The following is a 25,560-nucleotide window of genomic DNA, read 5'->3' on the forward strand; positions in this document are numbered from 1 at the left end:
ATAAAATAAACACATAAAAATCACAGCAACAAAGCCCAAGAGTAAAAGGTAGAAAGAAAAATTCTATTAAAAATAACTATAAATGGGGGGGGGGGGGCTAGGTGGGGTAGTGGATAAAGCACCAGCCCTGGAGTCAGGAGTACCTAGGTTCAAATCCGGTCTCAGACACTTAATAATTACTTAGCCGTGTGGCCTTGGGCAAGCCACTTAACCCCGTTTGCCTTGCAAAAAAAAAAAAACCTAAAAAAATAAAATAAAATAACTATAGACAACATTAAGTACTTGGGAATCTACCTCCCAAACCCAGGAACTGTATGAACATAATTATAAAGCACTTCTCTCCCAAATTAAGTCAAATCTAAATAACTGGAAAAATGTCAAATGTTCATGGTGAGCTAATATAATAAAAATTACAATTCTATCCAAATTACATTCTTTATCCAGTGCCTTACTAATGAAACTATCAAATAGCTATGCTAGAAAAAAAAATAGGTGCAAAAATTCATTTGTAGCAACAAAAGGGAAAGAATAGAAAAGGAATTTATGGGGAAAAAATGTAAAAGTAGGTGGCTCAGCTCTACCAGATCTAAAACTATTCTATAAAGGGCAATCATCAAAACTGCCTGGTACAGGTTAACAAATAGAATAATGGATCAGTGAATTAGGAGAGATTCAAAAGGAACCTCAATAAATGGCTATAGCAATGTCCTATTTGACTAACCCAAAGACATAAGCTTCTGGGATAAGAATTCACTATTTGACAAAAATTATTGGGAAAACTGGAAAATAGTATAGCAAAAACTAGGCATAGATCCACATATCACAACCTCTTCCAAAATAAGGGTAAAGAATGGGTAAAGGATTTAGACATAGAGCTAAACACCACAGATAAATTCATAGACCAAGAATATTCTACCTATCAGATCTATGGAAAGGGGGATAAATCTATGACCAAACAAAAATTAGAGTGCATTATGAACTGCAAAATGAATGATTCTAAGTATATTAAATTAAAATTTTTTGCACTAATGAAATCAATGATACCAAAATTAGAAGGAAAGAAGAAAGCTGGGAAACAATCTTCACAACTAGTGGTTCTGATAAAGGTCTCATTTCTAAAGTATATAGAGAATTACAAACAATTTATAAGGTTCCAAATCATTGCTCAATTGACAAATGGTCAAAAGGATAAGAATAGTTTTCAAATGAAGAAATTAAAGCTATATATAATCATATGAAAAATGCTCCAAATCATTATTAATTAGAGAAATGTAAATTAAAACAACTATGAAGGTATCACCTCATACCTATCAAATTTGCTGAGATAACAAAAAGGGAAAATGATCAATGTTAGAGAAGTTGTGGGGGGATTGGGACATTGATGCATTGCTGGTGGAGTTGTGAACAGAACCAACCATTCTGGAAAGCAATAGGGAATTATGCCCAAAGAGCAAAAAAAATAGATCATGCCCTTTGACCCAGCAATTCCAATTCTAGCTCTATATCCAGAAGAAATCATAAAAAATGAGAAAGTTCCCACATGTTCCAAAATATTCATAGAAGCTCTTTTTTACTGGCAAAGAACTGGAAATTGAGGGGATGTCCCTCAATTGGGGAATGGCTAAACAAGTTATGGTACATGAATACTATGGAATATTATTGTTCTGTAAGAACCATATATGGTCAGACTCTAGAGAAGAATGGAATGACTCGTGGGACCTGATGCTGAGCAGAACCAAGAGAACAATTTACCCATTATGAACAACACTGTAAGATGAATAACCTTGATGGAAGCAGCTCCTCTCAGCAGTTCTGAGCTAGGACAACTAGACCAGCTCTGTACAATGCATCCCCATCCAGAGGAAGAAAAACAAAACAAAACAAAACAAAAAATCCTTCAGAATCTGATGAACACTTTAAAATTTTTCTCATATACTTCTTTCCCATGTTCTTAATTCCTCATACCAAAAATGACTCATCTGTCAACATGTCACTCTTTAGAAAATTCACTCTTTAAAAAATTTCTCATATACTTCTTTCCCTTAATCTTAATTACTCATACCGAAAATGATTCATGTCAACATGTTTATCAAAAATATGTTTGTACAGTATTCACCTGACTGCCACTTAGGGGTGGGGAGTGGGAAGACAGAGTGAAAGGAAATTATGTAATCACATATATATATATATATATATATATATATATATGTGTGTGTGTGTGTGTGTGTGTGTGTGTGTATGTATATATATATATATATATATATATGAATGTTGAAAAACTTTCATTTGGAAAAATAAAATATCAATAAAAATATGCATGCATGTGGATAAATATTGAAAAAATTTTAAACTGTAATTAGAAAAATAAAACATCAACTGAATAAAGAGAAAAATAAATTAAAATTTCATTTCAAAGATACAAGATAAAAGAACAAAACATAAAACAAAACAAAAACTCTTAGAGAAGAAAACTCCATATATAATCTAACTCCTTGTAATTTCATTTTTAACCTAAAATAATTAAGATAAACAGAATATATATGTATACACACACACACACACACACACACACACACACATATATGATGCTAGCTTAATGTTGCCAGGTATCGAATGCTAGTGTTAACTATTTGTTGGTGATGTTCTGTGTTGCCCTCAATGATATGGGAGGAAAGAAAGGCAAGGAAAGTCTAAGAGGAAGAGTAATACTGATTAATAAGCCTTTGAGAGGCAGGTTTGGATATTTTCAGTTATTACATTTCTATTACCAGATATCATATGTTAGTATTTTCCTGATTGTAGATTGCCATGGTGCCTTTCTGATATAGGAGGAAATGAAACCATTTAAGGCCAAGAGACTGCTGCAGCTGCCAGATCACCCACAATAGTCCCAGGTCCTGGGATGTGAGGACTCTGGTAAAGGCAAGTGAGAAGGATGCATAGGCATCCTTGTACAACATACACCTCATTGTAATAAACATAATTTGTGCAACTCATGTCTCTAATCATTTGATTGATTGTTGTGATCCTCTTCCATACCACAGGATTTGTAATAAGTAGCAGTTTGCTTCTGACCACTGTCTTCCCAAATCCAACCTTCTTTCTACCAGCTCTACTAACCTTCTCTTATCTTTTTCCTCTCTTCCCTGTGGAATAAGTATGAGTATGTTACTCCCTTTGAGTCAATTCATATGCAAGTAAAGTTCAAGAAGCTAGCCCCTTCTTCCTTTTCATTATAAAAGTTCTTTCATGTCTCTTTTATATGAGATAATTTACTCCATTCTACCTCTCCTTTCCCACCTCTCCCAGTGAATTCCTCTTTCTCACCCCTTAATTTTAATATTTTTTGTGATATACCATCCCACAACATACCCATTTCCCCTGATTATGTATATAAGTACTAACTGCCCTAACAATAAGAAAGTTCCTAGGAGTTACAGTATCATCTTCCCATATAGGAATGTAAAATATTTTACCATATAGAAACCCTTTCCTATTCACCTTTTTATACTTCTCTTGAGTCTTGTATTTGAAAGTCACATTTTCTATTCAGTTCTGGTCTTTTTATCAGCAATTCTAGAAAATTTCTTATTTCATTAAATATCCATTTTCCCTTGGATGGATTATAATCAATTTTGCTGGGTAGGTGATTTTTAGTTGTAATCCTTTGCTCTGGTATAACATATTATAAGACCTCTGGTCCTTTAATGTAGTAACTGCTAAATATTAAGTTATCTTGACTGTGACTAAGATATTTGGCTTGTTTCTTTTGACTGTCTGCATTACTTTTTGTTGACCTGGTATATTCCTGGAAATTTTCATATTGGGACCATTTTCAAGTAGTGATTGGTGAATTCTTTCAACTTCTATTTTATGCTCTGGTTCTAAAATATCAGGAAAGTTTTTCCTGATAATTTCTTAAAAGATGATGTCTAGATTCTTTTTTGATCATGGCTTTTGGTTCTTCAATTCTCTCTCCTGAATCTTCTTTACAGGTCAATTATTTATTCAATGAAATATTTCATATTTTCTCCTATTTTTCATTATTTTGTGCTTGTTTTTTTTCTTGCTGTCTCATGGAACAATTAACTTTCATTTCTTCAATTCTAATTTTTATGGAATTGCTTGTTGCTTTTTCAGTGAGTTTTTTACTTTTTTTTTCTTTCAGTCAATTCTACCTTTTAAGGAGTTTTTGTTTCAGTAAAGTTTTCTGCCTCTTTTTTCCCTTTGCCCAAACTTGCTTTTTAATGAGACCTTCTCTACAAAGAAATCTCAGTGAATTTTTGAGTATATTTTTTCTATTTGGCCAATTCCATTTTTGAAGAAGTTCTTCTCTTCCGTGGACTTTTGTGTCTCATTTACAATTTGGTCTATTCTGTTTTATAAAATATTATTTTCTTCAGTATTGCTTCCTTTGCCAAGCTACTGACTTTTTCCATGATTTTCTTGTATCACACTCATTTCTTTTACAACTTTTTCCTCTACTTCTCTAAATTGATTTTTTTTTTAGGGTTTTGCAAGGCAAATGGGGTTAAGTGGCTTGCCCAAGGCCACACAGCTAGGTAATTATTAAGTGTCTGAGACTGGATTTGAACCCAGGTACTCCTGACTCCAAGGCCGGTGCTTTATCCACTACGCCACCTAGCCACTGCAAGATAAATTTTTTTTAGGTTTTTGCTAGGCAATAGGGTCAAGTAGCTTGCCCAAGGCCACACAGCTAGGTAATTATTAAGTGTTTGAGGTCAGATTTGAACCCAGGTACTCCTGACTCCAGGGCTGGTGCTCTATCCACTGTGCCACCTAGCCACCCCTTAATTGATTTTTTAAATTCCTTTTTGATCTCTTCTAGGAATTCTTTTAGGGACCTGAGATCAATTTACATTTTTTTGAGGTTTTGGATATAATTATATTTGTCCTTCATTTTCAAAGAGGACTACAACATCAGGGAGGTGATGCCATGACAAGCACATGAATTAGATCAAAGTGAGGGAGTGCTGTGTTAAGTCACCAGCCTCACTTTCTCCTCCAGAGTCATGTGGGTCCAGTGGCCAGATATGGATCAGGATGACTGGAGATGACCCTGGATGCAAGGCAATGAGAGTTAAATGACTTGCTCAAGATCACACAGCTAGAAAGAGGCAAGTGTCTAAGACTGAATTCAAACTTCCATCGTCCTGAATCCAAGGCCAGTGCTCTATCCACTATGCCACCTAGGTGCCCTTCATTTTAGATATAGTTGTTTTGACATTGTTATGCTCTTCTGAGTTCATGTTTTGATCTTCCCTATTACCATAATAGCTTTCTATGGTCAGAGTTTTTTGTTTGCTTGGTTGTTTCGTTGGGTTATTTGGGTTATTTTCAATTTTATTTAATGATTTTAAAAGTTGGTCTCTGTTCCTGGAATAGTGGGATCTTTTTATGGGTTTTTATTTTGTTATTCCTTGTCATCATAATAACTTTCTGTAGTCATGTTCTTTTTATGTTGTTATTTGCTTATTTTTTCAGAATATTTCTTTACTATTAATTTTATGTTAATGTTGGATCCTGCTCCTGGGTTGGAGTGGGCACTGTTCCAAACTTAGTGATTTTCTTGTTGCTTTTTTCAGAGCTAGTTATGGGGGTCTTTAGTTTTTCCAAGTGGTAAGAACTAAGGAGAAATGTAGACATTATTTTTCTGGCCTGGATTTGAATCTTAGAGAATCAACTGAAAAATTAGTTGAAACAACAAATGCAGCAAAGTTGTAAGATATAAAGTCAATCCACATAAATTATTAACATTTCCACATATTACTAACAAAATCGAACAGGAGGAGATAGAAAAACAAATTCCATTTAATATAAGTGCATATAGCATAAAAAATTTAGGAGTCTTCCTGCCAAGACACACAAAAGAACTATATGAACACAATTAAGAAACACTTTTCACACAAATACAAATCTAAACAAATGAGGAAATAATTCATTACTTTTAGGTAGGCCAAGCCAATATAATAAAAATGATAATTTTACTTAAATTAATTTACTTATTCCATCCCATACCAATCAAACTAAAAAGAATTATCTGATAGAACTAGAAAAATAATATCATTCATCTAGAATTCATAAAAGAACTTCAAGGCAATCAATGGGAAAAAGTGAAGAAGGAAAGCAGAACAGTGGCAGATCTTAACCCATACTATTACCAAGTGGTAATCTTCAAAAATAATTTTTATTTTATAAAAAAATGAGTGGTGATGGATCAGTGGAATAGATTAGGTAAACAATATTTTGAAATAAGTTGTCACACTAATCTAATACTTGATAAACCCAAAGATCCAAGCTTTAGGCATAAGAATTCATCATTTTATAAGAATTGCTAAAGAATTTGGAAACTAGCATAGATCAATATCTCAACACTTATACCAAGGTAAATTCAAAATGTTTACATGATTTCAATATAAAGGAACAGACAAATTAGGGAACTATGGGGAGAAATTGTCTAGCACATCTGTGGATATAGGAAAAGTTTATGACCAAACTAGATATATTGACAGTGATGAGGATAAGAAGGCAATGTGAATAATTCTATTTAAAAGATTTTGAACAAACAAAACCATAAATGGAAAGGAAATGGGAAATTGGAAACATTTTTAGAGCAAATTTCCCTAATTAAAGTCTCATTTATAGCGAAGTAAGCCAGAGATAGATTTACTGAAAATTAAAAACAAAAGAGTTAAAAGGCATTGGGGAAGATAGCAAAGATATTTTTTAAAAGTATATTCATTTGGGGTGGCTAGGTGGTGTAATGGATAAAGCACCGGCCCTGGAGTCAGGAGTACCTGGGTTCAAATCTGGTCTTAGACACTTAATAATTACCTAGCCGTGTGGCCTTGGGCAAGCCACTTAACCTCATTTGCCTTGCAAAAAAAAAATCTAAAAAAAAGTATATTCATTTAAAAAACAAACATTAAAAAATAAATAAATAAATAAAGTATATTCATTTAAGGAAATCCAAGAATCCTAAAAGGGACACAAAGAGCACATGGAGAATAATTGAATAAAGCTTTAGGAGAAACAGAAGTAATTGGAGTTGCTTAAGGAGTTTTATTTCAGTGAAGTTTTGTGCCTCTTTTTCCATTTGTCCAAACTCACTTTTTAATGTAACCTTCTCCACACAGAAATATCAGTGAATTTTTTAGGGATAACCAAACAGGAAGAAGGAGCATATCACAAGCTAGACAGAAGCATGATATAGCAATAATGAGACTTCATTTATCCAACTTCCATTGGAACCTGTCTATATATTGATGAAATGAAAAAATAACTCATAACTTAACTTGTCTGAATGATAAATTAATCCTTTAAACCATAGAAGAATCAACAAATGTAAATTCTATGATCAATGGAATTCTTCCCAAAAGGAAGAAATTATGAGAATTTTGTGAGATTATGATCACTTATTCTTAAAATTGTGATTTAGAAGAGTCAAGCACAGTCTGATTTGGTAGAGAATGTGCCAGAGGGTTAGGTAATAGGCAGGAACCCATGATTTAAGATCATGGATAATTAGCCCAGGAGTTATGAGACATTTTCTAGCATAGTTCTCTACAAGCACAAATAAAGGCATTTTTTGATGAGGAGGAAAATGGGTGGTTGTCAGAGCAGACTACTAGAAACCCATAAGGAACAGATTAAGAGGAAACAAGGGTACAATCATTTATTGCATACTTATGTGTTGTGTTTTTTTTAAAGATTGACTCAAAGGCATGGATCATGGATCATGGATTCACATATCCATGGATCAAAAAGAATGGCATGAGCCTTATAAAAATGGGTCAGGAGCACTAAAAATCAAAATAAGCAAGAACAAGAGAAGTACAACAAAAAATCTGCTATTGAGGAGGGTTGTTTTGATTTTACAGAATGTTAACTTTTTTTGTTTTTTGCTATACTGGGAGAAAAGGAAGCATTAAAATAAAAATGGGAAGGAGATTTGGGGTAAAAAAAAAACCTTGGTTTGGAGGAAAATGCTAGGACAATGTTAATTGACAAAGGAAAAAAATAGAATTTCTCTGTTCCATTTTGTTTCTGTTTTCTCTTCTAAGAACAATGCTTTTTTGCTTTTTTCCTGGCAATGATAAAACAAAATAGGTGATTGATAGCTAAAATAAGTAAGACCATTTCAGAGAGCAACTAGCTGCTTTGGATAAACTCATAACTGGTAATCCAAGAAGAGGTTCATCCTTGACCACTGGACGAACTGGAGAATATGTGATGCTTAAAAGCACTTTTAGACTAAAGGACTAAAGAACAGAAAATATTGTTTCTGTTTAAGCAAAAAGAAGAGATTTTTCAAAGTATCAGTCAGGAAACTTAAATACCTGTGGAAATTCTAGAATTCATTAAAAATGATGCAAAGGGCCAGTAAGTCTTCAATAAAATTAGGTGAGGACCTGGGGACATTTACTCCATTAAGCAGTCTTGGGGCAGTTAGGTGGAACAGTGAATAGAGCACTGCCCTGGAGAAAGGAGATGAGTTCAAATCAGACCTCAGACACTTAATAGGTGTATGACTTTGGGCAAGTCACTTAACACTATTGCCTTGCCAAAAAAAAAAAAAAGAAGTCTCAGGGTAGGAGATGGAAAAAGACATCAGTGTTCATGTATCATGGAAGAGAAGGTTAGAATATTCAGTTAAACTCAAGAGGGTAGAGCAGGTATTTGTGATCAAAACTGCAAAGAGGCAAATGAAAGTTTGATATCATTAAAAAAAATGTCTAACAATTGCACTTTTCCTAAAGTGATCTTAAGATGTAAGATATGTTACCTTTCTTTCAAGGTCTTTGGTTTTAAATTGACTGGCAAGTTATTAAAGATGTTATGATGAGGGTTCCCTTTCAGATAGGGATTAGACAATTCAATGATTCTAATTCTTTGACTTTGTGCAAATCACTTTACCTTTTGAGGATTCAGTTTCTTTATATGTAAAATAAGGGTATAGGACTAGGTGACTTTTAAGGTCCCTTCCAGCAATAAAGGCCTATGTTATCTCCTTGTATTTTGGATAGGTCATTTTCCCTCTCTGAGTTTTATTTTTCATATCTATAAAATCAAGAGGCAAACTGTCCATAGATTCAAAAGTTGTGGTTTATTTCTAATTCTTATCTCTTCCCACATCTATAATCTATTTCTCCACAAAATTTTGTTAATCTAGTTACATATTTGTCTGAACAAAAGAAATTCTAATATAGTAGAATGTATGTTAGTGGACTAATATTAATAGAATGCAAACTCCTTCTGGGCAGGGACTGGTTCATTGTTTATTGATGTATTAATTACATACCCCTTTGCTGGGAGTTGGTTGGGTTGTCGGGTTGGGATAAAAGGAAAGCAGCAAAGACAACACTGGGATGATGACTGACCTGCCAAATTGATTCCTGGAGTAGAAGGTCACTAATATCCTATCCAGCTCTAAAACTTCTATAAGTTTCTCAGTATTTTAGTCAGTCACTCAATAAATATTTATCAAGTACTTGCACTGTGTTAAGTGCTAGGGATATAAAGAAAGATCGAAGAAAGCACCTGTTCTCGAGGAATTCACAGTCAAATGGGGAAAACAGCAGGCAAATAACTGTCCCAGCAAGCAACTTACTGGATAAATCTGAAATAATCAACAAAAAAAGACACAAGAATTAAGGGGGGTTGGGAAGGGCAGCTTATAAATGTCAAATTCTTAGCTAAGACTTGAAGGAAATCTAGGGAACCTAGGAGATAGAGATGAGGTAGGAGAACATTTTAGGATTGGGAGCCAACTAATAAAAATTCCCCAAATTAAGAAATGAATTTTCTTGTACTAAAAACAGTAAAGAGATCAAAGAATCATCGGATTTTGGGGTGGAGGGTGAGGAGGGTGATGTAAGGTTTAAGAAGTTTAGAAAGATAATAAATGAGAACTTACACTCTATTGAATTTGTGGAAAAAATAAACAAGATTTATTTAATTATACTTCTTGGTTCTTCAGTACCTCCTTTTTTTTTTTTACCACCACCACATTACCATGTTCAAAGGGGTTTATCTCTACTTATCACTGAACCAAATTTCCCTGGACTTTGGAATCATTAATTTCACTTCCAGATCCCAGGTGACTAACAATCTTTTTTTAATTTTTTTTAATTTTGTGAAAATAGCATTTTTTTAAATACATGTAAAAATGATGTTTCAGGATTCATTTTTATAAGACTATGAGCTCTAATTTTTTCTCCTTACTTCCCTCCCCTTTTGCCTCCCCAAGACAGCAAGCAATCTGATATAGGTTATATATGGGCTATCTTGTTAAACATATTTCTACATTAATTGTGTAGTAAAAGAAAAATCAGAACAAAGCGGGGAAATCATAAGAAAGAAAAACAAAAAATAGAATGCTATTATCTGCATTCAGACTCCATAGTTCTCTGGACGTGGATAGCATTTTCTATCATGGGTCTTTTGGAATTGTCTTGGATCATTGTATAACCAAGAAGAGCTAAGTTTAACATAGTTAATCATTGTACAATGTTGCTGTCATTGTGTATGATGTTCTCCTGCTTCTGCTCACTTCACTCAGCATCAATTCATATAAGTCTTTCCAGGTGTTTCTGAAATCTGCTTGCTAGTTATTTCTTATAGAACAGTCGTATTTCATACCATTCATATACCACATCTTGTTCACACCATTCCTCAATTGATGGGAATTCCCTCAATTGCCAATTTTTTGCCACCATAAAATGATTTGGTATAAGTATTTTTGCACATGGGTCCTTTCCCCCTTTTTATGATTTCATTGGGATATAAAGGGTTTTTATAGTCCTTTGGGCTATAGTTTGGATACAACTTAAGGGCCAAAGATGGCTTGTTTACTTGCAGAGTCTTACTTTATCTTATAAGTGAAATCTAATTCTCTGAAGCACAACACAAGCTGTCTCCCACATCCTTCCTCCCCCTCACCTCAGAATTCAGTATTGCTCCAAATTTAGTTTCAAGCACTGCCTTTTTACATTTGATCTTGCAAGTGGAAACTCCATTTCTAGTTTTCCACTAATTTCTAATGAATTTAGTCTCCAACATCACCTAATATTTATTATGTCCAATAGGACAGTGTTGAGTTTTTCATGGTGGAGAAGAAAAAAGAAACATGTTTATATATTATCCCAAATCCTAATAAACAACATAATGAAATCAAAGTTCTCTCAGTCGGTATTTTCATATTTTCTTATGAACTCGTCAGTTAATAAGCAATCAATAATCACTTATGATGTTCAAGGAATTGGTAAATACTGGAGATTTCAGTATGAAAAATGACAGTCCCTGAGCTCAAGGAGCTTACAGTCTGTGTTACAATCTAACACTCAAAAATGATATGGGAAGGAAAAGATACCTAGATTGGAGGCATGACGGAGATGATGAAGTCCAAGACAAAAAGTGCAAGTGGGAAAGTGAAAATGTTAATAGAAAATGAAGAGATGACTGACCTGGGAGCCCTCCTTAAACAGAAGCTTTGGGAGGTACCCTTCAACCCTCCAATCAGAGAGGCAGCAAGGGTACTATGAGGTTTAAATATCGAAACTAAAGAAAAGTCAATACAATCTCACAGGATGACAGTTTCCTGATGAGATTTTTCTGAGGGTATGATGAAGATAATGGACTTGATATTGTATGGACTGCAAATTGATAAGAAATGAGACTGATGAGGTCAAACCTTTAATTTAATGGACCATTAACAAACAGTCATTGACTTGTGTCAGAAGTTTGTATTCAGAGAAAAATATAATTGGAAAATTATCAAAATAGTAGGAGACTGGCAAAAACTAGGTAGATACTAAGCAGGATTTAAGCAGGAAAATATACATATTAGCAGACAAAGTGTGTGGGAGGTATCACCATACATTTTTCTCTAATTAAAAACGAACTTCTCTTATTAAGTCATTTTCAAGATTATTTCAGTTCTTACTATCTAGACACCAGAAAGGGAATATGTCAGTCACAGGTTCTATAGATTGTCTTCAATTTCCTGACAGTGAATCATTTTTCTCACAGAATTAGTTATCATCTGTAATTGGTCTAGGCAAAATCATGAAGTATATAGTTATTCCAGGCTTCCTGTGATTGGATATCTACAGTCTTCTACTATAAAACCCAGCTCTTTTTTTATCCTCTCATGGATGGTATACTATGTACTTTCTCAAAAAAAATTGTTGGGTTCTATTGCCTCATGAAGCTAAATTCTTTGGCTTAAAGAAAACTAATTAGCAAATTAATCCATGGTGATAGATTTTTAAGAGAAATGAATGCCCTTCTTCCCCTGAAAGGTAGCATGAAATCATTGCCAGTGGTCTCTTGATAGTTTTAATATTATTATATTATATATGTAACTGAATATTAATATTATTTTGATCTTATAACAGAGATAGCAATCATTCTCTGCTCAATAAATTCCATCACTTCCCTGTTATCTGTGGAATCAAATGCAAATTCTTCTATTCTGCATGTAAAACCCTTTACACCCTATTTTCCAGCCTTATTTTTTATTAATCATCTTCAGCTCAGTCAAAATGATCCCTCATATCCATACCTTTACACAAGCTATCCTCTATGTCATGAATATACTCCTCCTTCTCTACCCCCACCTTTTAGCATCCATAGTTTTATTCCAAGTTTAACTTAATTACCAATTTTTATAATGAAGGCTTTCTTGATCCCACTTTAGAAGTTAATTTTTCCTCTCCAAAATAAGTTATCTTGTATCTGGTTTGTGGGTATACATATTCATGCAGATTGACATATAAATGTAATGAACATATATGTTATGCTTTTCCAAATAGAATATAAACTTTTTTAAAAAAGGAAATGATTGCTTCATTTTTTGTCTTTTGTATTCCAAGAACTTAAAACAGAGTTTAAAATATACTCAGATCTTTAATAAATGTTTACTGATTGGTTCATAAAGATTAACTCTAATGATGGTAGGGAGATTTGAAAGTATTTGACCACTTGGTAAACCTTTCAAATCATACTTGTTATTCCTCATCATAATTTTGTTGTGGAGCAAAAGGGTAAGAATAGAGAAAGAGGAAAGCTGAAGTCATAATAAAGTAAGGCAGGAGGTCAACTTACTTACTGAAATCTTTGGCTCATAAACCTATAAAATCAGTTTCTAATGGAATACATTCAATTCCACATCACAGTAGTCACAAGAAACTTTTAAACCACTTGGCAGCTGCCACTAACAATGGATTTAAAGCAATTGACTCAAAAATATTATTTGTAATAAAAACAATCCAGGCTGAGAAGAGCTTTGTATTTGGTAAACTTTCAGGCTACTCAGGTAAATACACGTGAGCAAAGATTCTTTTTTAAGACCCACTAAAACATATTTCCAAGATATGGAGCATTAGTTCTGATAACCAGGTCACTTTCCAGTTCAAGCAGTTACATTCTGTGGGTCTAAAGATGCCTCATGCCGTTTCAATTTTAGAAGTTGTTCTTAGCTTCTTCACCTTAGGGGGTGAGGGAAGCGAGAAACACCAGCTGTGCTCCACTGCTGACATAGACCAGCTGGGTTGTGCTTTGCCATTCAAATGTAGTTGACTCATAGCTACATCTAACATTTTTTGAACAATCAGTCTAGCACCACTTTAAATCTGCTTCTTACAAAAGATATCACAAAATAATGGAATGTTATGAAGACCTCAATTGCTCATTTTGAGGTATACAAGGAAATATGAAAAAGACACAATGAATCTATTCAAAGTGAAATCATATGTCAAAATTAAACACATTTGGAAGAGAGAAGAAGGGATGGGAAAAGAAGGAAAGGAGGTGGAAAAAAGAAGTAAGGAGGGAGGGAAGGGCAAGGGAAGAAAGAAAGGGGAAAATGAGAGGAAGAGAGGGAAGAGAGAGAAGGAAGAAAGCAAAGGAAGGAGAGAAAGAAAGAAGGGGAAAAAGAAGGAAGGAAGGAAAGAATAGGAAGAGTAAAGAGTTGGGGAAAATAAAAGTGGTTTCTTGAAATACCAATTCTTCCAAAGAGAGGGGGGAAAAATAACTCTAAATGCCTATTTGCATGAGTTTCTTGAATCAAACAGAGAATTTTTTCTACATCCCAGGAGAAAGTGAGACATGCTCATGGGAGATTTGCATGGATGGCATATGGATAGGAAGAGAGTGCTGTATAATCTAATTAAGGGAAAGAAACATGGAAAAGATAAAATAAAGAAGGGACGTCGGGTATAGATGGTGTTGAGCATGAATGGGCCTCCTGTATGGAAAATGAAGCTTTTGCCTATAGAGGTATATGACACAGATACAACTAGAGCATGGAGTATGTTCAATAGATGGTAACCTTTCCCCTTATAGAAGACTCATATGAACAGCACTTTTTCCATTCTTCTCCCCTCACTTATTGCCTAATATGACAGCTGTGTAATCCAAGGTTTTTTTCCTGTTCTTTAAAGCTAGTTACTTTCTGTTTAACTAGTACTTTAGAATCAACTTATTTGAGATATAAAATTATGATTTATCATAATTTCTTGTTTGTGAATTTCATTATTTTGGAATGGGTTGAGGTGATCCATAAAAAATAAAGTCAAGTGATATAAAAAATAAAAAGTGATACTGATGAGAGAAAGAGATAGGGAGATAGAGAGAAGTACACACCCTATTTAAATTAGAATTCCTGGGGGCAGCCAGGTGGCTCAGTGGATAGAGAGCACCAGCCCTGGAGTTAGGAGGACCTGAGTTCAAATCCAGTTTCAAACACTTAATACTATTACTTAGCTGTGTGATCTTAGGCAAGTCACTTAACCTCATTGCCTTGGAAAAAAAACAAAAAATAAATTTTTAAAAATAAATAAATAAATGAGGATTCCCAGCATAGGAGATTCCCCTGTGCAAGAGTGGGAGTTGGAAAATGGAATGTGATATAGGGAGAACTAGGAAATAGTTTGACTGCTACATAGTGCATGCAAAAAGAAACAACATAAAATAATACTACAAAGATAGAATGGAACTAAACCATAAAGGATTTAAATAAGGAATTCTTCATTTTTTTATGTCTTAGACCCTTTGGTGGTCTGGCGAAACCTTTGGAGCCTTCTCAGAATAATGTTTTACAATAACTTAAGGAAATGCTAAATTTCCATAGAAAATCAGTGAAAATATATAATTCATTTCCCATTCAAGTTCATGGACCACCTTAAATCTGTTCATGAACTGATTTCTCCTAACCTTTTGCAAATCACTACTGGTTTAAATGAACTGCAAATATTATATTTCTCCTATAAGAAATAGAAAGTCCCAAAGGATTTGTAAATCTGGAAGTTGCGTGATTAAATATATATTTAAGGAATATAAATTTAGTAGCTGTGTAGAAAAGGGTCTAGAAGCAGGGAGAATAATTAGAAGACTGTTGCAATTATATAGATGAGTGCTAAGACTATAAACTAGGGTCATAGTATTGTGAGAGAAGAGAAAAAGGATAAATAAAAATAAAAAACTCAAATTCTAGCTAACCTGGTGGCTCTAAGCAAATGAGAATAAATGAAATTGATCTTTTAATATTTGATATAAACAACCCAAAACAGGCTAAAAGTGCAAGGATTTTCTCTACCTTTAGGCTAAAGTAACTATTTTTATCTGAAAAGAGGCTGGATTATCAGATCACTGGGTTTATTGTTCGTCTTTCCTCCCATACATGTATAGAGAGTGTCAGAGTCTAAAGTAGTGACTGAAGACTTCCTAATGAGCAGAGAAAAAAATTGACTGAACTCAACTAATAAAGTTCACCTTCCAAGGGTGGAGGCCAGAAGAGAGAATGGATATTTTTTCCACCAAGAAAATAAAGTAGAGAAAAATGGAGAGAAGGAAGGAATAAAGAAAAGGAAGAAGAGAGGAAGAGGATTCAGCAGAAAGAGATAAAGGAAGGAGAGAGAGGCAGAGAGAAAGGAAGAATCAGAAAGAGGGAAGGATGGAGAAGGGTAGAGGTAAAAAAGGAAGGAAAGAGTCAAACGTATTAAAACTTGAAACAGAACTAGAAAAGTATACAAAAAGAAAACTTGTTTTTTTTTCTTAGTTGTGTGTTTGAATGTGTCTATGTGTTTTAACTCATCTAGTTTCATCTTGTTTAATGCTAAGATATAGAGCAGGATTCCACCCCCATTGGTATACTTTTTTTAGATTTTTTTTAAAAAACCATTACATTTATTTTAAAAATTAAACACCACAAGGAAATAGAAAGCATTATTAAGGCTTCACAAGAAGTTTCTATTTTTTATTGCCAAGGAAACTAATTTTTTTTCCTTCTCCATCCATGACTATTATTATTTTTTGTGGGGTGTTATGACAGAGCTTTGTGTTAAATAAATAAATGGCTTACATTTCTAACATACTTTCCTCCCACACCTATGAAGTAGGTAACCCAAGTATTATCCTCCCCATCTTACTAAGTGACTTTCTCCAAGACTCACAAGCTAGCATGGAAATCCATATGTAAATCCAGGCCTCCTCGTTTCAAGCTCAATACTCCTTCCACAAATATTAGTCCATGATGTGGAACATAGCTCTTGGAAATAAACTAATTGAGGGAGATTTTGGTTTGGCTCATACTATCCTGAAAACTTAACTCATGTAGACATTTCATTTTTTCTAACCTAGACTCTATGCAGAGAGAAACCAAGACAGATGGCAGTACACAGACGCTGGTTATCCTAATGAAAGATCTCAGGGAATCACAGCTGTAAGCAACTGTGACCTTTTAACATCTCACATGTTGACAGTATTTGGGAGGGGGGAGGCATATTAGCACAGCTGCTTCTCTGATATGAATGCTGATAACACTGTTATACTTATTACCATATTTATTAGTCTAAATGATGTGCAATATTATAGCTCAAGTGTATTTAAATGACAGCATTCAGGCAAGGTGTGTAGTGTGATCTGTGATAGAATTTAACAAGATTTAGTTCATCAGCTTCTAAACTGCTACCTGCTCTGTCCTGACAATGTTATATCAAATACATAGGAACTAGACCAGAAAAACACAATCAATAAACTGTTGAAAATCATAAAAGTGAGCACATTGAAAGAGGTCAAAGCCAACTGAATATTTTGTTAGGGAAAATTTTTAAAAAAGCTCCATTTATCAAACACATTAAGCCTCTATTACATCTAAGTTTTTAGAGGTGATGAGGATATACAAGTTAAAAATGTTTACCTTGTCTCTGTCTTCTGTTCTATTTCATTCTAATAGCTTATAATAGGGAATCTTTCCATAGCCATTTTTAAAATTTGCAAAGCAATATTAATATATTATTTCTTTTCCTTTCCACAATTCTGGGAGGCAGGTACTTTAATTATTTCCTTTTGACAGAGGAAACAACTGTGGCAAGACATATGTCAAGTGACTTGCCCAGAGTGAGGCAGCATTTGAATTTAGATCTTCTTAATTCCTGTCATGGTAATGTGTAATTATATGAGCGTTAATGTGGCACTGGGTAGAAAGCTATTTTCAGGAGACTCAGACATATTCTGGCATTGTTACCCTGGGAAAGGCACCTAACTTTTCTTTTTTGCTGTTGCTAAGTTTTGATGTGTCTTTTTTTAAGGACCTATCCTTTCAAGTGCCCACAACCCTCCCAAAATATTCTTCCTGAACCAGATTATATTGAAATTGGAAATTATTTAACAAAAGCAATATATATATACATATATATGCATATATATGTATATATATATATATGAAAACTCAAATAATGTTAACATGAGGTTTTTTTAAGTCAATATTGGCCAACAGGGATCATCATATGTGGCTTAGTGGCCAGTTTCTAGTTGAGTGTGACACCAGGACCCTAAATAACTTTCTAAGACTTTAAGTTAAAAGGCAGGAGACAATCCTCATTGATAAAGGAAGTTTCCACATAGAAGGTTTCTGTAAGTAAGTAAGTAAGATCACAAGTATGTTTTTAAAAGGAGAGGGAGGAGGAAAGTGAGAATCCTAAAGTCTTAGTGCAGTTTAAAATTATTAGACCTTTAGAAATATCCTGTATGAGGTAAGTGGGTAAAAGAACAAAGAGAAAGAACCAAACAAAAGTACTTGAGGAAAATTTGAGAAAGGAGGATCTGGATCCTCTCTCAAATTTTGAGCAAATAATTTCCAAGATTTAATTCTATGAAATTCAATAAGAGCAAGAAAAATTTTTCTTCTCTATTTGGAACAAATTTATTTGACAGTTTTTCTTCTGATTTGTCCTGTGTGCACTCAGACAAAGATTACATGATTAATTTCTTTCCATGTCTCACACAGAGGTGAATTTCTTCCATTCCTCTGCATGCATATTCATTCAGAGAAACTAGATACCACAGTGACAAAAATCATCCTAGAAATAGATGGGAATCACAGCAGAGTGGGCAATCCCTCCAATCATCATAATGGGATTTGGGGAGAAGGGGGAAAAAAGCAAATATTTTCTCTGAAGCTAGGATGAAGGGAGAACTCATTGACATGTCCTGTGAGCATAACTATTTTTGTTAATGGTCCACACAGAGCAAAAAAAAAAAACTCTTAACTCATTGAGTGATTCAATCAATGCTTTTCAGAAAGAGAAAAAATTCCCTGCCTCACCCACCTGAAAGGACAAAGCAGAATGAAATGAAACATCGCTAGTTAAGGCAAATAATACTTGGAGCATTAGAGTTCATTATCATTCCTTTCATTAAAATGTACATAATGAACAAAGCAATGGATTGTAAAATATTTTTCAAATTATACACACAAAAAATGGGATTTTTTAAAATTAAGTACTAAAATGTTTCTTGGTAGAAAATGTCTCTACTTTAGTCCATCTGAGCCTGATATGATTTAGGCAAAATGATCTGGTATACCCTCCAGATCACCCATTTCAGCAGCTGGGTCTGCCCATTGCTAGTAATCAACCACATAGTTGTGATAGATAAAAAGTAGAACCTATCCAGGTTACCATCAGGGTAGCTCTCCTAGTCAGCAGGGTGTAGGGGATGAGTGCCTCTACATTCATTTCAGTGTTGATGCAGAAAACCAGCAAATGGGTTCTAACAAATTGATGGTTAGAGTTGCTCCCTACATCAAATAATGGAAAGAACTATGCTCTTAGAGTCAGGAAGACATAAATTCAAATTTTATCTCAGATAATAGCTAAGTGACCTTGGGAAAAACATTTAATTTCCATGAGTCACAGTAGGTTTTCTTTTTTTTTAAATATATATAAAATGAGAGAGTTGCAGTAGATAACCTCCAAAGTCCTTTCAAGTTCTAGATCTGTGATAATCACATCATAAATTCTTTAAGTTTCCATGACTCCTATGGCTTCCTTTTGGATTTGGTTCTTTTAAAAATATTCTTTGGGGAAAAGACCCACATGATAGAAATATTTGTAGTAGCTCTGAGAGGATGGTCAACAATTGGGAATAGCTGAATAAGTTATGGTATATGAAAGTAATGGAATACTAACATGCTATAAAAAATCATGAGCAGGAAAAAAAAATCATGAGCTTGTAGATTTCAGAAAAAACCTGGAAGGACTTACATGAGCTGATGCTGAGTGAAGTGAGCAGAAACAGGAGAATATTGTACAAAGCAACAGTAAAACTGTTTGATGATCAACTATGATTTTTTTTTTGCAAGGCAAACGGGGTTAAGTGGCTTGCCCAAGGCCACACAGCTAGGTAATTATTAAGTGTCTGAGACCAGATTTGAACCCAGGTGCTACTGACTCCAGGGCTGGTGCTTTATCCACTATGCCACCTAGCCACCCCTCAACTATGATTGACAACATTTCTTAATAATACAATAATCCAAGACAATCCCAAAAAACTCATGATGGAAAATGCTATCCACTTCCAGAGAAAGAACTAATGGATTCTGAGAGGAAATTGAAGCCTACTATTTTCACTTGGGGAGAGGGATTGTGGTTCCCCCCCCCTTTTTGGTATGTTTTTTTCTTTCACAATGTGACTAATGTGGAAAAATGTTATACATAATTGCACAAGTATAACATATATCAGATTATTTGCCATTTGGAGGAGGAAGAAAATTATGGAGCTCAAAATCTTTCAACAAATGAATGTTAAAAATTGTCTTTACATGTAATTGTAAAAATACTCTTAAATAATTTTTAAAAATTAAAAATAAAAACATTCTTTGGGGACAAGCTTGTTCTTTGTAGTTCTGTAGCATTCACTTGTGTTTATGCTGTAGTTGTTCTTCCCACTTACATCGATGTAGTCATTGTGTATATTGTTTTCTTGGCTTTTTTTATTTTGTTTTGCTTAGATGTATTTGACTCTAATTTGCCCTTTCCAAGAGTGAAGTGTCAAAGTCACTGACTCAGGATAGGCTTGTTCTATAATTTGTATATCTGGGACAAAGGAATACTATTGTTAAGTTCCCAATAGTGCAAAATGTGATGTACTGTTGGAGTTTGTTGGTCCTTTGGGATCTATCTTGTGACTAACAAAGTAGAAGGCTGTAATCAAACTTGCCTTCCTGAGTTTAAACTGAGACAGACTAAGTCGAAGTTTCTGAGCCATTCCCCTCGGTCAGACTGGGGATGGAGCCAAGAGCTTTATGTATTGGGCTTTTATAATAGCCAGACTACTTGATGTGGTAACTGTTTCAATTACTTAATGTTTTAGTGATGAGAGGTCAGAAGTAAACCAAGAGTCAGACTAGTCAAAAAAATTGGTGATCACCTGACAACAAGTGAGCAGGGGCATATAGATGATCTAGAAAATACTGTTAGGTAAATGCAGGATCCAAAAGGATAATAGGCAAGGTCAAGAAAGAATACAAGGAATCAGAAATCCAAAAGGCTTGAGCTCAAATAGCCTATTTCCCGATTTATACCTTCTTGAACCCTAAAATTGGGAATTAACCTTCTTTCCCCTGCCCTACACTTCATCTTCTACCTCAGAATTAGCTGTGGACAGCTCCCTTCTAAAGCAAGTATTTCTCCTATTGGAAAGCAGCCAGGTTTGCTAAGCAACAAACAACCACAATGTGCCTGAAAATAAACAGAAATCAGCATTGGTAAGAACCATCAAACCAAGCATAAAAGGTAGAGATGGTTATGAATAAATTCAGAGACCCTCATAGGCACCCATACACAGGTAACTGTAGGCAAAGAATTTTTGCATAGTACTCTCCCCACTTCTCTTCTGCATTTCTACCTCCTAGACTTCTTCAAATTATAGAAAGCCATTCTTCCTACCCATTAAACATAAATCTTCCTCAAAATGTTCCCAGTGCTTTCATTCTATCAATTGTGGGACCTACCTAGGCCTTTCCTGCCCAAGTAGTCCCCTCTGCTTTTCAGTTTTCTTTTCTGATTGGTGAGCCTCCGGTTAAAGTCCTCCTTCCAAGAGGGGCCACAGTCATCCTAACTCACCTCAGTGAACCCAGATCACTCTGGTAGACTTCTCTACAGTCTACCACAGACAGTTCCTCAACAGCTGTCCTTTCCAACCCCCCCCCCCATCTCTACTCCTACTTTCCGGTTTCCTTTTATGTTTCCTTTCTCTCCCTATTAGAATGCAAGTTTCTTAAGAGTTGGTGCCATATTATTTTCTTGTGTTTCAGGACTTAGCCCAGTGTCTGTCACAAAAGAGTTACCTTAATAAATAATTTGTCTATCTCTATCTATTATAACTACCATTCCCTCGATGTTCTAGATGTCACAAGGAAAGCAAATTAATGATTAAAAAAAGAGAGTTCATTCTAATGTATGAACAACCTAATGTTTTTCTCCCTTCCAATATTATTTTTGCTTTAGAAGACAATCTTTTTTTCTGAAATGATGGATGAACAAACCTCAAGACAGTAACTAACAGAAGTGAAGTTGATCAATATTTTCCATGTGCTAGCACTGGGGATACACTTTTAAGAAGAAGTAAAGACAGTCCTTGGCTACTCTCAAGGAACTTATGTTCTAATTGAAGAATATGACAAATAAAAGGGAGCTAAATGTTGGAGGAGAGGAAAATATCAATACAGGTGTATGATAGAGAAGATTTAGAGACTCATTAGACCCTCCAGAGGATGGAAGATATGACTGGCCTGGATATTTTTCTTAAAATGGTGTTCTGGTAGGAATCAATGAAAGAAAGGACCTGTCCACAGAAGAGTAGTATACTTCCAATATAAGAAGTTCAAGAGTGAAGTGAACTTCCAGGGCAAAGAGGTTTTTCATCAACTACCATACACCTCCCCATCTCATTTCAATGCAAAGGTAATGCCATTCATCTTAGAAGTTTTAATATACTCAAAACTTCTGCTCTGATTTATTTTAATATCTGTGTTCTCTAACTACCCAGACACTTAAAGGATTAGCTCTTCTTGAAAAGGCAACTGCATTTACATCAGAATGGGTCTTCACTTTTTAAAGTTCCATCTACAAATGAAAAGCTCACCTGGTTGAATAACCATAAATACTGAGATGTCCATGAATGTTGTATGATCCATATATGTATCCTTAAGAATAATATAGCATCGGGCGGCTAGGTGATGCAGTAGATAAAGCACCAGCCCTGGAGTCAGGAGTACCTGGGTTCAATTCTGGTCTCAGACACTTAATAATTACCTAGCTGTGTGGCCTTGGGCAAGCCACTTAACCCCATTGCCTAGCAAAAACCTAAAAGAAAAAAAAAAAAGAAAAAACAGAATAATATAGCATCAAAGATCTCTTCATCTGGCTTTTTACTTCTACTGGCTTGATCTCAAAAACTGTTGGACCCATCATCAAAAATGGGACCATATCTCCTCTAAATCCAGTCCTTCTGATACTCATGATTTTCTCCTATTTTTTTCTTCAACAATACTCACCATGTCCAAGGCACTATAATAAGCTAAATACATGTTTGAATGTACAATTAATTTTTATTACAATGTGAGGAAATTTGGGTATATACTTGTTCATGCTTCAAAAGAAGAGGTTGGATAAAAATAAATCATTTGATTCTGAGGTTCTAGGATCTAAAATGTTTTCAGAATACCATTTTTTCTCTCTTATTCTAACTCTTAAATTAATGAATTATTTTGCTAAAAAAATTTTAATCCATAGGTCTTGACCATTTGTTTGAGCTCAACCCCTCAAAGCAGGGGTTCTTAGCCTGGGAGCTATGAAGTTGGTTTGTTCTGTTTTAATATTTTGATTACTATATTCCATATAATTTATTTCCTTTGAAATTCTATTTTATGAATTAAAAAATATTTTGATTCAGAGTTCATAGGCTTCATTAACCTACCAAAGGTATCTGAGATACAAAAATAACAATATCTGCTTTTAGAGATTCCTGGTTCTTCATATTTCTTCTGGCCTAAAGTACCTGGTTCTCCTGAAGAACCTTCTGAAACTGGCAAAATGGTCAGAATAGAGAAAACCATAAGATCAAAGATTTAGAGTTGGAAAGGACCTCATAATCATTAACTCTAACCTTCTCATCTTGCCATCAAGGAAACAGAGGAAGAAAGGACAAGGGACTTTCCCTAGGGTCAAATGATTATTAAATATATAAAGTAAGATTTGAACTAAGGGCTTTCTGGCTCCAAGTATAGCATTCTGGCTACCATGACACCTATCTGGTCTAAAGCTTGTAGCTGACAAGATAGGGTTGGCTAGTTGTGCCATGAGATAAATAGTGCTGCAAAGATAGAGGCATCTCAAAAAAGAGTCTCCTATTGTAATTTGAAAACATAGAACCACCATTTGTACAAAATACAATTTTTCCCCTGGTAGTTTGTATCATATCCCAAAAAAGCTAAATAATTAACAAAGACCCCAGGATACTATCCTAGATATTTATATTTTGTTCTTCAGAGGACAAGAGGAGAACCCCAACATCTGTACTAGGTAGCAATCATGTTTGGGCCAAACCATTTCTCAGAAAGTCAAATCATAAAGCCATAAATATCATGGCCTGAGATCCATCAAGTCAAGAAACAAAGCCAATAAGGGAAATCTGAAAAGTAGGTCAGAATCAAACAGAATAAGATGAGCAGAAAGGTCTACTAAACAATCCAGAAACAAATCAAGGCCACAGCCCTTATTTGACAACCCAGGCAACTTCAAGAGAACCCCCTGATATTTAAAGGGGCTTGGGCTGATTGAAACCAGAGAGCTATGTGACAGTGGATTTTTCATGAAGCTATCAACATGATTTTACCATGCCCTTGTTAGTAAATAAATACATTTCTGACTTGGATACAGAGACAGATTATGAGATTGTTTGATAGCAAGATTTTAAGGGTGTTGCCTCACAGCCTGTAATTTTCTAAGACAAAATTAAGATAGTATACTTAAAACATGGTTTTAATTAAAGATGTTTTTAAAAAAAGATATTTTAATTTTATTTTTATCTTTTATCATTTTAATAATTATTTTAAGATTTAGTAAATGTCTCATTCAATTCTTTAAACATTCAAGTGCCTACTATTTCAATAGCTAGTCCTTATGTATCATTTAAAAGTTTGTTATGTTTTATACATGGCTAATTCATTTGATCCTCACAGTTCTGTGAATTGGTACTAAAGGCATTATTATCCCTGTTTCCTAGATGAAGAAACTAAGAAATTGGGTTATATGCAGAAGAAATAATAAACTAAGTGTCATAGGTAGGATTCAAACCAAGGTCTCTCCTAACTCTGAGTACAATATCTTTCTCATGTATACTCTACTCTGGATCCTTAGTAAACTGTCCCATTCTTTGCGCACAATGTACATTGTAAGAGACATGAAAATGAGGGAATTTAAAGTCAACATTTCATCTCCTTCTTTCTAGTCTTGGTTCTTTTAGTGAAAACATGTACATCACCTTCCTGGACATATACTCCAATGACAGCAAAGTGGGAATGGATTTGGAGAAGTCCAATCTATATTGGAATATGGATAGCAATACTTGCTATGGTAATAAAGGGCTGGAAACAAAGAAAGTATTCATCAAATAATTTAAAATTTTTAATCAATTTGAATTAATCAATTTTTTATTAAATACCAATTCTGTGCAGCTTATCATCTGGGTAATGACTGGGAAAAATTTTGGTAATAAATGCTGCAGAATACTTATGTGTGTGGCTGTGTGTCTATGTCGGTGTGTATATATGTATGTGAGAATATAATATAAAGAATGCAAAAAAACTGAAAGATCAGCATGAATTGATACAGAATAAAATAAGTTGAATCAATCAAACATTATTTATATCATAACTGTAGTAATGTAAATGAAAAGATTACTAAAAGGAAGCCAAATTCTGAATGATTAAAAAATAAGAATAGGTATGGTCCTGGACAATACTTTTTCCTTAGCCCTCTGCGTTAAGGGGAGTGCTATAAACTGCTTGGAGATGTTGGTTTAATATAAATGATCTCACTGTGTCTGAGAATACATTGGGAGAACTGAGGAGTGACAACTGAAGATGTCATTCATATTGGCCAGAGACTGATAGTCTAAAGCTGTCAATTGACAAATTGACAACCTGAATTGCATTTAGGGCAGTTAGATGGTACAGTAGATAGAGCGCTTGGT

This window comes from Macrotis lagotis, chromosome 5, assembly GCF_037893015.1.
Source record: "Macrotis lagotis isolate mMagLag1 chromosome 5, bilby.v1.9.chrom.fasta, whole genome shotgun sequence".
Lineage (NCBI taxonomy): Eukaryota > Metazoa > Chordata > Mammalia > Peramelemorphia > Peramelidae > Macrotis > Macrotis lagotis.